This window comes from Salvelinus fontinalis, chromosome 15 (assembly GCF_029448725.1).
Source record: "Salvelinus fontinalis isolate EN_2023a chromosome 15, ASM2944872v1, whole genome shotgun sequence".
Classification (NCBI taxonomy): domain Eukaryota; kingdom Metazoa; phylum Chordata; class Actinopteri; order Salmoniformes; family Salmonidae; genus Salvelinus; species Salvelinus fontinalis.
The window spans coordinates 24,237,909-24,251,938 of NC_074679.1; the positions used below are offsets into that span (position 1 = coordinate 24,237,909).

The 14,030-nt window shown below is 46.7% G+C and overlaps 1 pseudogene; it reads left to right on the top strand.

Annotated features, from left to right (window-relative positions):
- Positions 1-6,540: 6,540 nt before the first annotated feature.
- The window catches only part of LOC129812096 (1-phosphatidylinositol 4,5-bisphosphate phosphodiesterase beta-2-like), a 29,831-nt pseudogene continuing 22,341 nt past the window's right edge, over positions 6,541-14,030 (top strand).

Genomic DNA, 14,030 nt, shown 5'->3' on the forward strand with positions numbered 1-14,030 from the left:
TCTCTCCGCAGTTTGTGCGGCTATGTGGCTTTGGGCAGACGTGTAGAGCCCTTTCGGTTGCGAATGCGCACTTTCTGATAAAACGCCGTCTGAGATGACCGCGGCGCTCTCGCTTCTGCCCTCCCAGTGAAATGCCTTGGTCTGAGACTTTACACCAAACCTGGTTTCATTGACAGATAAAATGTCTGTCTGTGTAGAGTTAGTGTCTGAGACGTTAGTGCTTGTGGATATGTTTGTTGAGATGTTAGCAGAGGCTGTGACCTCATCGGGCACCCCTTGCTTCCCCGCTGGAGAGGATGCGCTCGTTGGCTTCCATATCAAGCTGTAGTAAATGGCTAGAATGATGGCTGCTAAGGACACAGACAATACATATGCGAAGACAGTGGCTAGTCTCACCCACTTTTTGTTCGTCTTCGCAGCCATTTTAGCCTTTTTGTCCCCTGTATAAGTGGCAGGTTTGCCCCTCTCCATGTTGGGCATAAAGTCCCGCTCTCTCATATTGCCCCGATGTTTCCCTCGATGCTCCACTACCCCGTCCGTCTTGAAGATTTATTGTTATCCACAATCCAAGAGAACACAGGAACCTATCCCGTCGAGAGAATACGTATTACCTCAGGCTTTCTGTGGACCACATGCGTTCTTGAACCGTTTACTGCTAAATATATTTTTGGTTAATTAATTTCATCCTAGAAGGCACTGCGGTTTGTCTCAGAAACCAAGTTTAACATTGTGTTTCATCATGGACATCATGGATGAGGCAGGCAGCTCAGGGTCTCTTGTGAATTTCAGCATCCACCAGCAGAATCCCGGTCCCGTACGACCAATGTTTATTCCGACGGCATTTCCCAAGGAATCATATATACAGCGAATCCGCAGTAAAGGATGTCATTTAAAAAATCAATTAGGTGAAATCATACGGTACACAGCTGTCTTTACGGTAGCCTACAACAAATTAAGTGGTTGTCTCAGCTAAAAATATAGGAGAGGGGGCGGGTGAAGGTTCTTAAAGAGCCAGCAGCTATATGCAGCCGGCTGCAGTAACTAATGAAACCGCACCAAACGCAAATTTCACCCCAACACTAGAGTTAAAAAATAAATATATGTATGCGGATGGTGTAAATTGTCCAGACCGAGTAGCCTATGATTACGTCATGACATCAACGTGGAACTGGTACTAGGAATGAAGCAGTGTGTGTTGCTGTGTCGAGTCTAGACTGTAATTATGAGAATGAGGGATGGAAAGCTTGAAGGGCAGTTACTGAAGGCTCAAATTAAACGTCACCAATAAGCAGTGCAAACGCTTGGTGCCGTGGCGCGCATGGTTTCAGCCCCTTGTCATTTCATCACCTTGGACAGTGGCCGATAACCTATATTTACGCGATAGGCCTACTTGGCACATGGCAACAACTGATCCTAAATTGGCAGAGCAGAGGACATTGGGTGCAAATGAAAAACATGTAATATAGTATATGTGGGTCTAATACAAACCTTTTAATAAAACATAATTGGTTTTACGGATTGATTCCACAGCTTGAAAGGTCAACCGTTTAAACAAAGCTTCTGCGAATCATGGCAGCTCAGCAGGATCATCTGGGGGTATAGATGACGCAGCCAGGCTAGCTCTAGTGTCTCTAGTCCAGCGGTGCCCAGCGCATGGTCAGGTGACATCACACAAGACACGATCTCAGGTGACTGGGGTGGGGCTTGACTGACTTATTTGCCTGCTATATTGTGACGGGGAGTGAGGGGTATGAGTGAAACACCGTTTTTCTTTTGATCCTGGCCCATCTATTCATTATATGAATCCCATACAGGTACTTTTGACTGAGAAACTCAACCATGTAAATGCTTGATATTGTATGTTGTAGGTCTACCGTACTGTATGCTTTATTGCTGCATTGGAAATCATTTCCACTGGCCTATCAAGTTTCCCCTTGAAAAGTGTGAATCATGTTATTTTTGATCTAATTGGTAGATGGGTAACTCTGATGGGGCTGGGGCCCACAAACACATCTGAATTCATCATGAGGGGCCACAGTAAAACATTTTAGTGACTCCCCCTCTTGACAGCAGATATATATACATATATATATTTGCCATGTGCATGGAGAAGAATTAGCAATTTTATGACAAATGTCATGACATTTGCCCATCCCTGATCTAATCTAATGGAAGTAAGATACATTATTATTACCACAAACACTTTTATCCTTATGTAACTTGGGTCCTCCGATCCCTATACAATTTTCCTAAGGTATTACTTGCGGTTAAAGTGAATATTACCCAAATGACAGGGGGGGAGGAGTCAGGAGCAGAGGCCATGAATCAACATTAATCAGTGCCCTCCCTGCCACATCTGAACATCTAATATGATGCAATATGTTTCATTTCTCGTCTCCACAATACTAAATTCTAATTAAAATCAATATACCGGTAGAATCGCAATCACAGATTGAACAAGCATCCTGGCTATTGTCTCTCAATATTGTACAGCATGGCAGTCTACATTTGGGTACTGATTGTTATGTAAGGTATGCAGTGACATTTGCTTAAGTCTTGTAAAGCATGTGTCTGAGGAGAGGAAAAACGTCAACAGGAAAAACGTCAACAGACTTAATTACTGCCAGGGTCCATAGAACGTCAGTCATTTATTTGCTAGTGACCAGGAGTGATCAAAATAAAATCTAATTGAAAACGGAATAATTCACATCATCAAACATAAATTCAGTGTCACACTAGTTTAGTGAAGTTTCCTGACAGCCCCTTCACCAAGTAAAATAATGTATTTTTTGTATTGTTGGGCTCATTTGCTGTATCTGCATTACATCTCTTCAAGAGTACAGTGAGAGAACAGGTAGGGTAGAGCAGTCACTGGTCAGGGCCATGGTATAGAGGGGTCACCTCCACCAGTCACACAACAGGAGAGGAACAATAGGATACATAACGGACAAGAGACGGCATACCCTGGAGCCACCAGAGGTCAAATGCTACTTGGTCAAAGGAGGTGGGTTTACCAAAAGGTCAGAGGTGAGTTGGCTATTCTTATAAGTGCAGCAAATTCCTGGAGAAAATCTTCAGTTGAAAACAAGTTAATTAGTTCACTTTGAATGAGAATCAGAGAAAGCTCTTTCTGAAATACATAATGACATTTACAAGACTCCATTAATGTAAAACATCCATTGCAATTTACAAAGTGTTACCTCTATAAATAATACAACTTGTCTGTCTTCAATACCAATAGCCATAGTTCGGTGGAAGTCGTGACAGTACCCCCTCCCTTGACGTGCGGCTCCAGCAGCGTCCCGACACCGGCCTCGAGGACGACCCGGAGGTCGAGGTGCAGGGCGATCCGGACGGAGACGGTGGAACTCCCGCAACATTGAAGGGTCCAACACGTCCTCCACCGGAACCCAGCATCTCTCCTCCGGACCGTACCCCTCCCAGTCCACGAGGTACTGAAGGCCCCTCGCCCGACGCCTCGAATCCAGTATGGATCTAACGGAGTACGCCGGGGCCCCCTCGATGTCCAGAGGGGGCGGAGGAACCTCCCGCACCTCAGACTCCTGGAGTGGGCCAGCCACCACCGGCCTGAGGAGCCACACATGGAACGAGGGGTTAATACGGTAATCAGGGGGAAGCTGTAACTCACCTCGTTCAGTCTCCTCAGGACATTGGATGGCCCCACAGACCACAGACCCAGCTTCCGGCAGGACAGATGGAGGGGCAGGTTTCGGGTCGAGAGCCAGACCCGGTCCCCCGGTGCGAACACCGGGGCCTCACTGTGGTGACGGTCTGCGCTGGCTTTCTGATGCAGCACGGCTCGCTGAAGGTGAACATGAGCGGCGTCCCATGTCTCCTCCGCGCGCCGGAACCAGTCGTCCACCGCAGGAGCCTCGGTCTGACTCTGATGCCAAGGAGCCAGGACCGGCTGATACCCCAGCACGCACTGGGAGGGGGAGAGGTTAGTGGAGGAGTGGCGGAGCGAGTTCTGGGCCATCTCTGCCCAGGGCACAAACGCCGCACACTCCTCCATCCAGTCCTGGCAATAAGACCTCAGAAACCTACCCACATCCTGGTTTACTCTCTCCACCTGCCTGTTACTCTCGGGGGGAAAACCCGAGGTAAGGCTGATCAAGACCCCCAGACGTTCCATGAATGCCTTCCAGACCCTCGAAGTGAACTGGGGACCCCGATCAGACACTATATCCTCAGGCACCCCGTAGTGCCGGAAGACGTGCGTAAACAAGGCCTCCACAGTCTGTAGGGCCGTAGGGAGACCGGGCAGAGGAAGGAGACGGCAGGACTTAGAGAAACGATCCACAACGACCAGGATTGTGGTGTTTCCCTGTGATGGGGGGATATCGGTCAGGAAATTGATCAACAGGTGCGACCATGGCCGTTGTGGAACGGGTAAGGGGTGTAGCTTACCTATGGGCAGGTGCCTGGGAGCCTTACACTGAGCACACACCGAGCAAAAGGAAACATAAACCCTCACGTCCTTGGCCAAAGTGGGCCACCAGTACTTCCCACTCAGACAGTACACCGTTCGACCGATGCCTGGATGACCAGAGGAAGGTGACGTTTGGGCCCAATAGATCAGCCAATCATGAACAGCAGACGGAACGTACAGACGCCCAGCGGGACACTGGAGGGGAGCGGGCTCTGCACGTAACGCCTGCTCAATGTCCGTGTCCAGCTCCCACACTACCGGTACCACCAAGCAGGAGGCCGGGAGTATGGGGGTGGGATCCATGGGCCACTCCTCTGTGTCATACAGCCGGGACAGTGCGTCTGCCTTCACGTTTTGGGAACCTGGTCTGTAAGAAAGTGTGAAAACAAAACGGGTGTAAAACATGGCCCACCTTGCCTGACGAGGGTTCAGTCTCCTCGCTGCCCGGATGTACTCCAGATTGCGGTGGTCAGTCCAGATGAGAAAAGGGTGTTTAGCCCCCTCAAGCCAATGTCTCCACGCCTTCAAAGCCTTGATGACAGCCAACAGCTCCCGGTCCCCCACGGCATAGTTTCGCTCCCCCGGGCTGAGCTTCCTCGAGAAGAAGGCACAGTGGCGGAGCTTCGGTGGCGTACCCGAGCGCTGAGAGAGCACGGTTCCTATCCCAGCCTCGGACGCGTCCACCTCCACTATGAACGCCAAACAGGGATCCGGATGGGCCAGCACGGGAGCCGAGGTAAACAGAGCTCTCAGGTGACCAAATGCCCTGTCCGCCTCAGCTGACCACTGCAAACATACCGGTCCCCCCTTCAGCAGTGAGGTAATAGGAGCCTCTACCTGACCAAAACCTCCGGTAGTAGATTGCTAACCCTAGAAACCGCTGCACCTCCTTTACCATGGTGGGAGCCGGCCAATTACGCACGGCTGGAATGCGGTCACTCTCCATCTCCACCCCTGAGATGGAAATGCGGTACCCAAGGAAGGAGATGGACTGTTGGGAGAACAGACATTTCTCAGCCTTGACGTACAGGTCATGCTCCAACAGTCGACCAAGCACCCTGCGCACCAGGGACACAGGCTCGGCGCGTGTAGCGGAGTATATCAGAATGTATTCAAAATATACACCACTACACCCTGCCCGTGCAGGTCCCTAAAAATCTTGTATACAAAGGCTTGGAAGACTGATGGAGCATTCATCAACCCATACGGCATGACGAGGTACTCATAATGCCCTGAGGTCATACTGAACGTCGTCTTCCACTCGTCTCCCTCCCTGATACGCACCAGGTTGTAAGCACTCCTGAGATCCAGTTTGGTGAAGAAGCGCGCCCTGTGCATTGACTCAATCGCCGTGGCGATAAGAGGGAGCGGGTAACTGTACCTCACCGTGATCTGATTTAGGCCTCGGTAGTCAATACACGGGCACAGACCTCCCTCCTTCTTCTTCACAAAAAATAAACTTGAGGAGGCGGGTGAAGTGGAGGACCGAATATACCCCTGATGCAGGGATTCGGAGACATATGTTTCCATAGCCGCCGTCTCCTCTTGCGACAGGGGATACACGTAACTCCTGGGAAGTGCAGCGTCTACCAGGAGATTTATCGCACAATCCCCCCCGTCGATTGGGGTGGTAATTGAGTCGCCTTCTTTTTGGAGAAGGCGAGAGCCAAATCGGCATAGTCGGGGAGAATGCGCACGGTGGAGACTTGGTCTGGACTTTCCACCATAGTAGCACCAACGGAAACCCCTAAACACCTCCCTGAGCACTCTCGCGACCACCCCGTGAGAACCCTCTGTTGCCATGAGATGGTGGGGTTATGATGAGCTAACCAGGGAACGCCTAGTACCACGAGAAACGCAGGAGAGTCAATGAGGAAGAGACTCATTCTCTCCTCATGACTCCCCTGTGTCACCATGCCCAGGGGGATGGTAGTTTCCATAATTACCCCGGACCCTAATGGTCGACTGTCCAGAGCGTGAACTGGGAAAGGCCTAACCACAGGAACAATAGGGATCCCTAACCTATGGGCGAATGCTCTGTCGATAAATTTCCCAGCCGCTCCTGAATCGACAAGCGCCTTATGCTAGGAATGCGGGGAAAACTCAGGAAAGTAAACATGCACAAACAGGTGTACAACAGAGGGCTCTGGATGAGTGTGGTGCATGCTCACCTGGGGCGACGCCAGAGTGCCCTGCCTGCTGCCTCGACCCCTAGAGGAATCAACCCGGCATCGACCAGCAGTGTGACCTCTGCGGCCACAGATGGTATACGTGAAAGCCCCTCCTCCGGTCTCCCTGAACGCAGCACCTTCCAGCTCCATAGGCACCGGAGCGGTGGTGCTGGAAGAGGGAATCGACAGAGCCCTCTCTGGACGTCCGCGGGTGACCAGCAGGTTATCCTGTTGAGGCTAGGGGGTGCTGTTGTCACTATTTATGGAAATCGTGTAATTTTTGAAACGGCTTCCTACTAAATTCTTGATCGTACAATATGCATATTATTATTATTATTGGATAGAAAACAGTCTCTAGTTTCTATAGCCGTTGAAATTTTGTCTCTGAGTGGAACAGAACTCATTCTACAGCAATTTCCCTGACATGGAGTCAGATTTCACACATTTTGTCCCCTGATCTGGAGTCAGTTAAAAGGCCACTGTTATTTCTATGAGTATACAGACACTGCTTACGTCTTCCCCTGGATGCCTTTACGTGATGACGATTTGAATGGTATCGATTGCGCAATCACAGCCCCTATAAAACAAAAACACGTGTAGGTAGGAACTCTTTTCCAGATGCGTCAGGCGCGCGGTGGACACCGACCCTGCTCTTTTTCCAAGCATTAGTGTAGCCAGTTAGATTTCTCCGGTCATGTTTCTACTCGTTATAGGAGTTAAAAACATCATAAGGTAGTTAATTTAAACCGTTTTATAGCAATTTATATCCGTTTAGTGCGATTTTGGGACATTTATTTCTGAGACACTGTGAATCTCTGGGCACGGTTCCAGTTCATGCCAAACGCAATGGGCATTTCTACATGGCAAGAGGACAGCTTTCGACCAAAAGATGATTAGACCCAAGAAAGGATTCTTTGCCCAAGATTCTGATGGAAGAACAGCTCAAAGTAGGAACAATTTATTATGATAAATCGTGTTTCTGTCGAGAAATGTTAATCGCTTATGACGCCATCTTGCTAGACGTAGCTTCGCTTGGCGCAAACTGTATTGAAAAGTAAGGATAATTAAAAAAATGTAATTCCGCGATTGTATTAAGAATTAAATTGTCTATCAATCGATGTCCACCCTATATTTTTTAGTCACGTTTATGAGTATTTATGTATACGACTAGATCACTGTCTAATATGGCGCACGACATTGTCTGACCAGCTGCGCAACTTTTGTCATTGTCTAACCATGATTTTGGTGGCTAAATATGCACATTTTCGAACAAACTGTATATGTATGTTGTAATGTGATGTTACAGGAGTGTCATCTGAAGAATTCTGAGAAGGTTAGTGAAAAAATTAATATATTTTGGCGATGTTTACGTTATCGCTCTCTTTGGCTAGAATCAATGCTCTGGTAACGTTTGCATATGTGGTATGCTAATATAACGATTTATTGTGTTTTCGCTGTAAGACACTTAGAAAATCTGAAATATTGTCTGTATTCACAGGATCTGTGTCTTTCGAGTAGTGTATGCTGTGTATTTTTACGAAATGTTTGATGATTAGTAATTTGGTAAACACGTTGCTCTATATATTTATTCCAGTCCATTTGTGACTGTGGGTGCAATTGTAAACTATGACATCTACCTGAAATATGCAAATTTTTCTAACAAAACCTATCCTATACCATTAATATGTTATCAGACTGTCATCTGATGAGTTTTTTTCTTGGTTAGTGGCTATCAATATCTTAGTTTAGCCGAATTGGTGATAGCTACTGGTGTTGGTGGACAAATAAAAGATGGTGTCTTATGCTAATGAGTTTAGCTAATAGATTTATATCTTTACATATTGTGTCTTCCCTGTAAAACATTTTAAAAATCGGACATGTTGGCTGGATTCACACGATCTGTGTCTTTCATTAGCTGTATTGGACTTTAATGTGTGAAAGTTAAATATTTAAAAAATATATATTTTTTGAATTTCGCGGCTCTGCCTTTTCAGTGGAATGTGGGGGGGGGGGGGGGTGCCGCTAGCGGCACCCCAGTCCTAGACAGGTTATCCAACCGAATGGACATGTCCACCAGCTGGTCGAAGATGAGGGTGGTATCCCTGCAGGCCAACTCCCGAAGACTGCCTGGAAGCGGCGCGTGAACACCGTGAAGTTGTCCAACGCCGTATCTCCTTCTCCCCACACGGCGTTAGCCCACTCCAGAGCTCTCCCTAAGAGGCACGAGACGAGGGCAGATACCCTCTCCCTTCCCGAGGGAGCCGGGTAAACGGTGTCCAGGTATAGGTCCAGCTGTAGCAGGAACCTCTGGCACAGTCCCATCATCCTCCCCGGGAAGGGTGAGACGCATCCCACTGGGACCGGGTACAGGAGGGACGAGTAGTGGCAACCCGGGTTGTGCTGGTGGAGGTGCTGGAAGGACTCCCTGTCTCTCCAAGCAGTCCATGATCTGGACAACGTGTTCCATCGCGACACCGAGATGTTGTATCAGCACGGTGTGTTCTCTGACGCGCTCCTCCACTTCTATACCCGGGGTACCTGCTCCTGCTGACTCCATGGTGTGGTGTGGAATTCTGTAAGGGGTGCGTAACTGGTGGCAGTGAAGTCAGACACAGGAGAGCATAACGAGGTAATAGCCGGAGCAGTTTAATTCAAAACCAACGGCATACAGAAAATAACCATCATGGGTACAAAATCCGACACGCACCAGTAACCAATGTGCACAAGCACTTACAAACAAACACAAAGACATGGGGGAACAGAGGGTTAAATAGACAACACTAAATGATGGAAATGAGAACCAGGTGTGTAGGAAAACAAGACAAAACAAATGGAAAATGAAAAGTGGATCGACGATGGCTAGAAGACCGATAACGCCTACTGCCAAGCGTCGGCCGAACAAGGAGAGGAACCGACTTCGGTGGAAGTCGTGACACCTGTCACCATGAAGATGGACCCTAAGGGCTAGTACAACCAGAAACTACTTGGAAATAATTGGTTTACAGTGAGTAAATACTGCCACATTATATTATCTGCCTGGTTGTTAAGTTGAACAGTTTAGATCCTTATGTATTGAATCCAGACCAATAGAAATGTGTCCTGGAAGCTGTGCTGGCTGCTTCAGACTCCACAGCTCTGGAATGGGGTCCGTCAGGATGTGGGATGACTCAGTGCCCCAACCACTGTTACCAAAATGTATGTTAACAGATGTGAATTGGATCTAGTTGTGAGATGGTTCATGGCTCTGCATTGCGCGTCACAGTCCCAGCAGCCTCGTGAATTGTATTGATCACAGCTGATGTGGGTTTTGCCAGCCTGTTGCGCTGCACAATGTTCACTGGGCTGACAGCTGCTTCCTTCTCTCTCTCTCTCTACTGTAGTGCTTTCTCTTTTGCTCTTTTGCTTTCTACCTCTGTCTCGCTCCTCTCACAGCACCTTCTGTTCTGCAGTACATCAGTCTGTTAACCACGTGTTCCATACAGAGGATTCAGGCAAGTAGTAGAAAGCATAATTCAATTTACTATGGGTGCTGCAGATGCCTATCTGTTCATGCAATCATAAAATAATAATTGTTCTATCATAGTCATTGGCTTGTGGTTTTATAATTCCCCATTTCTAGTAGACAGACCTCCTGGATGTTGAGAACATATCAGGAAAATATGCAAAACTTTCTAAAGTGAGTACCATTGTCTAAGAGGTGTACAGCTTCCACTGCTGCGTGGTCAAATCAAATCAAATGGATTTATATAGCCCTGATATCTCGAAGTGCTGTACAGAAACCCAGCCTAAAACCCCAAACAGCAAGCAATGCAGGTGTAGAAGCACGGTGGCTAGGAAAAACTCCCTAGAAAGGCCAAAACCTAGGAAGAAACCTAGAGGAGAACCAGGCTATGAGGGGTGACTAGTCCTCTTCTGGCTGTGCCGGGTCGAGATTATAACAGAACATGGCCAAGATGTTCAAATGTTCATAAATGACCAGCATGGTCAAATAATAATAATCACAGTAGTTGTCGAGGGTGCAACAAGTCAGAACTTCAGGGGTAAATGTCAGTTGGCTTTTCATAGCCGATCATTGAGACTATCTCTACCGCTCCTGCTGTCTCTAGAGAGTTGAAAACAGCAGGTCTGGGACAGGTAGCACGTCCGGTGAACAGGTCAGGGTTCCATAGCCGCAGGCAGAACAGTTGAAACTGGAGCAGCATCACGGCCAGGTGGACTGGGGACAGCAAGGAGTCATCATGCCAGGTAGTCCTGAGGCATGGTCCTAGGGCTCAGGTCCTCCGAGAGAGAGAGAGAAAGAAAGAAAGAGAGAATTAGAGAGAGCATACTTAAATTCACACAGGACACCAGATAAGACAGGAGAAGTACTCCAGATATAACAGACTGACCCTAGCCCCCCGACACATAAACTACTGCATCACAAACACTTGATATGTTGAAGATATAGTAGATCCCCAGTTCCTCTGCTGAGCTGCTGCTCTCATCTTTCTCTGCTCTTGTCTGGAGTTTCCTTGCAGTGATTTGCCTGTCTGGTCAGGCTTGAGCTCCCAGGCATCCTGTGTATGGAAAACAGACACCAGGACGTAGCAGGCCTCATTTCCCCCTCTCCAAATATACATGGAGAAGTAGAGGATAGTAGAGGATGACAGGGAATACAAGAGAAAGTGTCAAATAATGTACTTTTTTTACTGTGTGAAAGAAAGAGAGCATAAAAACACAAACAAAATGCTTTGCCTACACAATAATCATCATTGTGATAACATGGGAACATAGGAATTACTTTTGGTCACTCATCTTTGTTTTATTAATGTCTGTCCATTCTCATCAACAGCACCCTAATGTCAGGAATGTGTTCAACCTGAATTTTCCAAACAGCGACCATCTAGTAAAAACCCTCACAGGCCCTGACATGGTGAATTTGGCTTACCACAGCTTCTTTGCTAACAAGGAGAATGTGATACAGGTAATACACTTCAAAATCCTTACGTCATTACATATTTTCATCACAGCAACATGACATAACCAGAGCTCATACTGCACATACTGTATGTAGCATAACTTCAAATCATTAAGTGTCATAAACATGCATCAATAGGTATGTAAACGTCTAGAGTACATTTGCTTATCAGCATCACCTAACCACCAACATTTGTTTATATTAGTTGCTAGATTCCAAACTGGCTCTGCAGCACTAACCTTGCCTCAGGTCAACCACTAATATGAGCCTTCATTTCCACCACAAAGCAGCCTCTGTCCTTGCACTCTTTATGAGTTTACGACTACAATATCCAGTTTTAATTAACTCCAATGAAAATAACAATTGGTTCTCTTCCTGAGGCACTGTGACTGATCATTTCTATGTCCTCTAGTGGTCAAAAACGAAACAGTTATTATCATGACAAGTAGTAAATCCAGACAGCAATTTCATGCGGTTGTGGTCTGATGTTAAAGAACTGGGCTGCTGATATCCTGTCCATTGCTTACAACCCATCGAGGAGCAACGCATTCAGACATGTCTTCACGGAGAAAATGTGAGTGGACAAGGACCGGTCTCTCTTTATGTTGAATGTAAAAAATGTAATGTAAAAAAATCATGATCCTCTCCCTCCTAGGTATGTCCGCATCTCCCTTCAGACCAATAAGGATGTTAAGATCCCTGTCAAAAAGTGAGTCACAGACAATTTTGTTGAATTTGTTGAACAGCTCCCACAACAGTTCAACATATTCAATCAATTTAAACTAGATGCATGTGTTGTCTTTATTTTCATCTTCAGTATTTACAAGATGTTTCTAGCCGATAAGAGGGTGAAGAGTGCCCTGGCTTCAGCACACCTCCCCACAATTCTGAGTTTTGCATCTGTATAGGGCGGCAGGTAGCCTTGTGCTTAAGAGCATTGGGCTGTAACAGAAATGTTGCTGGTTTGAATCCCCGAGCAGACTAGGTGAAAAATATGTGCTCTGAACAAGGCCCTTAACCCTAGTTGTTCTGGAGAAGAGCGTCTACTAAATGACAAACACATAGTTTCAGTACTTATAGTCCTTTCTGAATGTGTGTCATGAATTATTTCCAGTCGAATGTAATAATGTTAGAGGTAAATTGTGTGTTCTCTCAGGGTTTGGCGTGGTCAACAAGAAGCAGCGTGACCCCCGCCTCACTGAAGAGCTCTTCTCCCGTATCGGACCTGACCAGGTGAAGGCCCTCATCGAAAAGTATGAGCCCTGCTCCTCCAACGCCAACAGAGGAGAGATACTGCCCCACCACCACAGACTGCCCCTCCACCATAGAAAGCACTGAGCTAGGCTGAAACACCTGCATTTTGGAGCTGCCTTACTCAAGAAAGCAAAAAAGAGACCAAGTTTGTATGCAGCTTTATTAACTGAATGATTTTATTTCTTGTTTTACATTGTTTGCAAACTGATATGTGACAGGTATTAATGTCAAAATAACATGGAAAAACATGCATACCTGTTTTTAGCTAAAAAGGTGGGGATCAATGACGGTTTGCCACTGCCCACAGGTCAGCTGTTTGTTCACCCACCGGCAATTGCTAATAACCCATCCGACTGACTGTATGTGATAAAGTGAAAATCTGAGGCCAGCACCTAACCCTAGCCGTAAATACAGAAAACGCACTACAGTCAAACAAGGCAGTACGCTTTTTTTGATACAGGGTGCAGGATTTTTTTTGCTGCCTGGTTTAGATATGTTTCTGCTTATAATTTTCATTTTTGTAGGCTATTTGTTAGTCAACTTGTCTATAATTAGATACATGTAGCTTTTCTTTTGGCATTATATGGGGCCCTAGAAGACAAATAAACCCTTGCTCAGCAGAATAATGTTTCCTAATAGATCGATAGAACGAATGCTTCAATCTAGTTGACATCAAGTTTTCGCTGTCATCTTTCGCAAAGCAAAGATGTTTTGGGACTGGGAAGAAAATACAATAACAAACAAAGTCTATATTTTCTGTACAAAATGTTCAAATGACATAAATTTTACTGGTTGTAAGGAAGACCTCCCGGGTGGCGCAGTGGTCTAGGGCACTGCATTGCAGTGCTAGCTGCACCACCAGAGTCTCTGGGTTCGCGCCCAGGCTCTGTGGCAGCCGGCCGCAACCGGGAGGTCCGTGGGGCGACGCACAATTGGCATAGCGTCGTCCGGGTTAGGGAGGGTTTGGCCGGTAGGGATATCCTTGTCTCAGTATGTAAAAATGTAATAAAATTTATGCACTCTACTGTAAGTCGCTCTGGATAAGAGCGTCTGCTAAATGACTAAAATGTAAATGTAAATGTAGATACACATAGATGCAGTCTGATTACTACATACAGGACAGGAGAACTAACCGATCATCATTGACTGCACTTTATTCCCAATCATTACTGTATTTTCAATCCAGTGTTTTATAGAA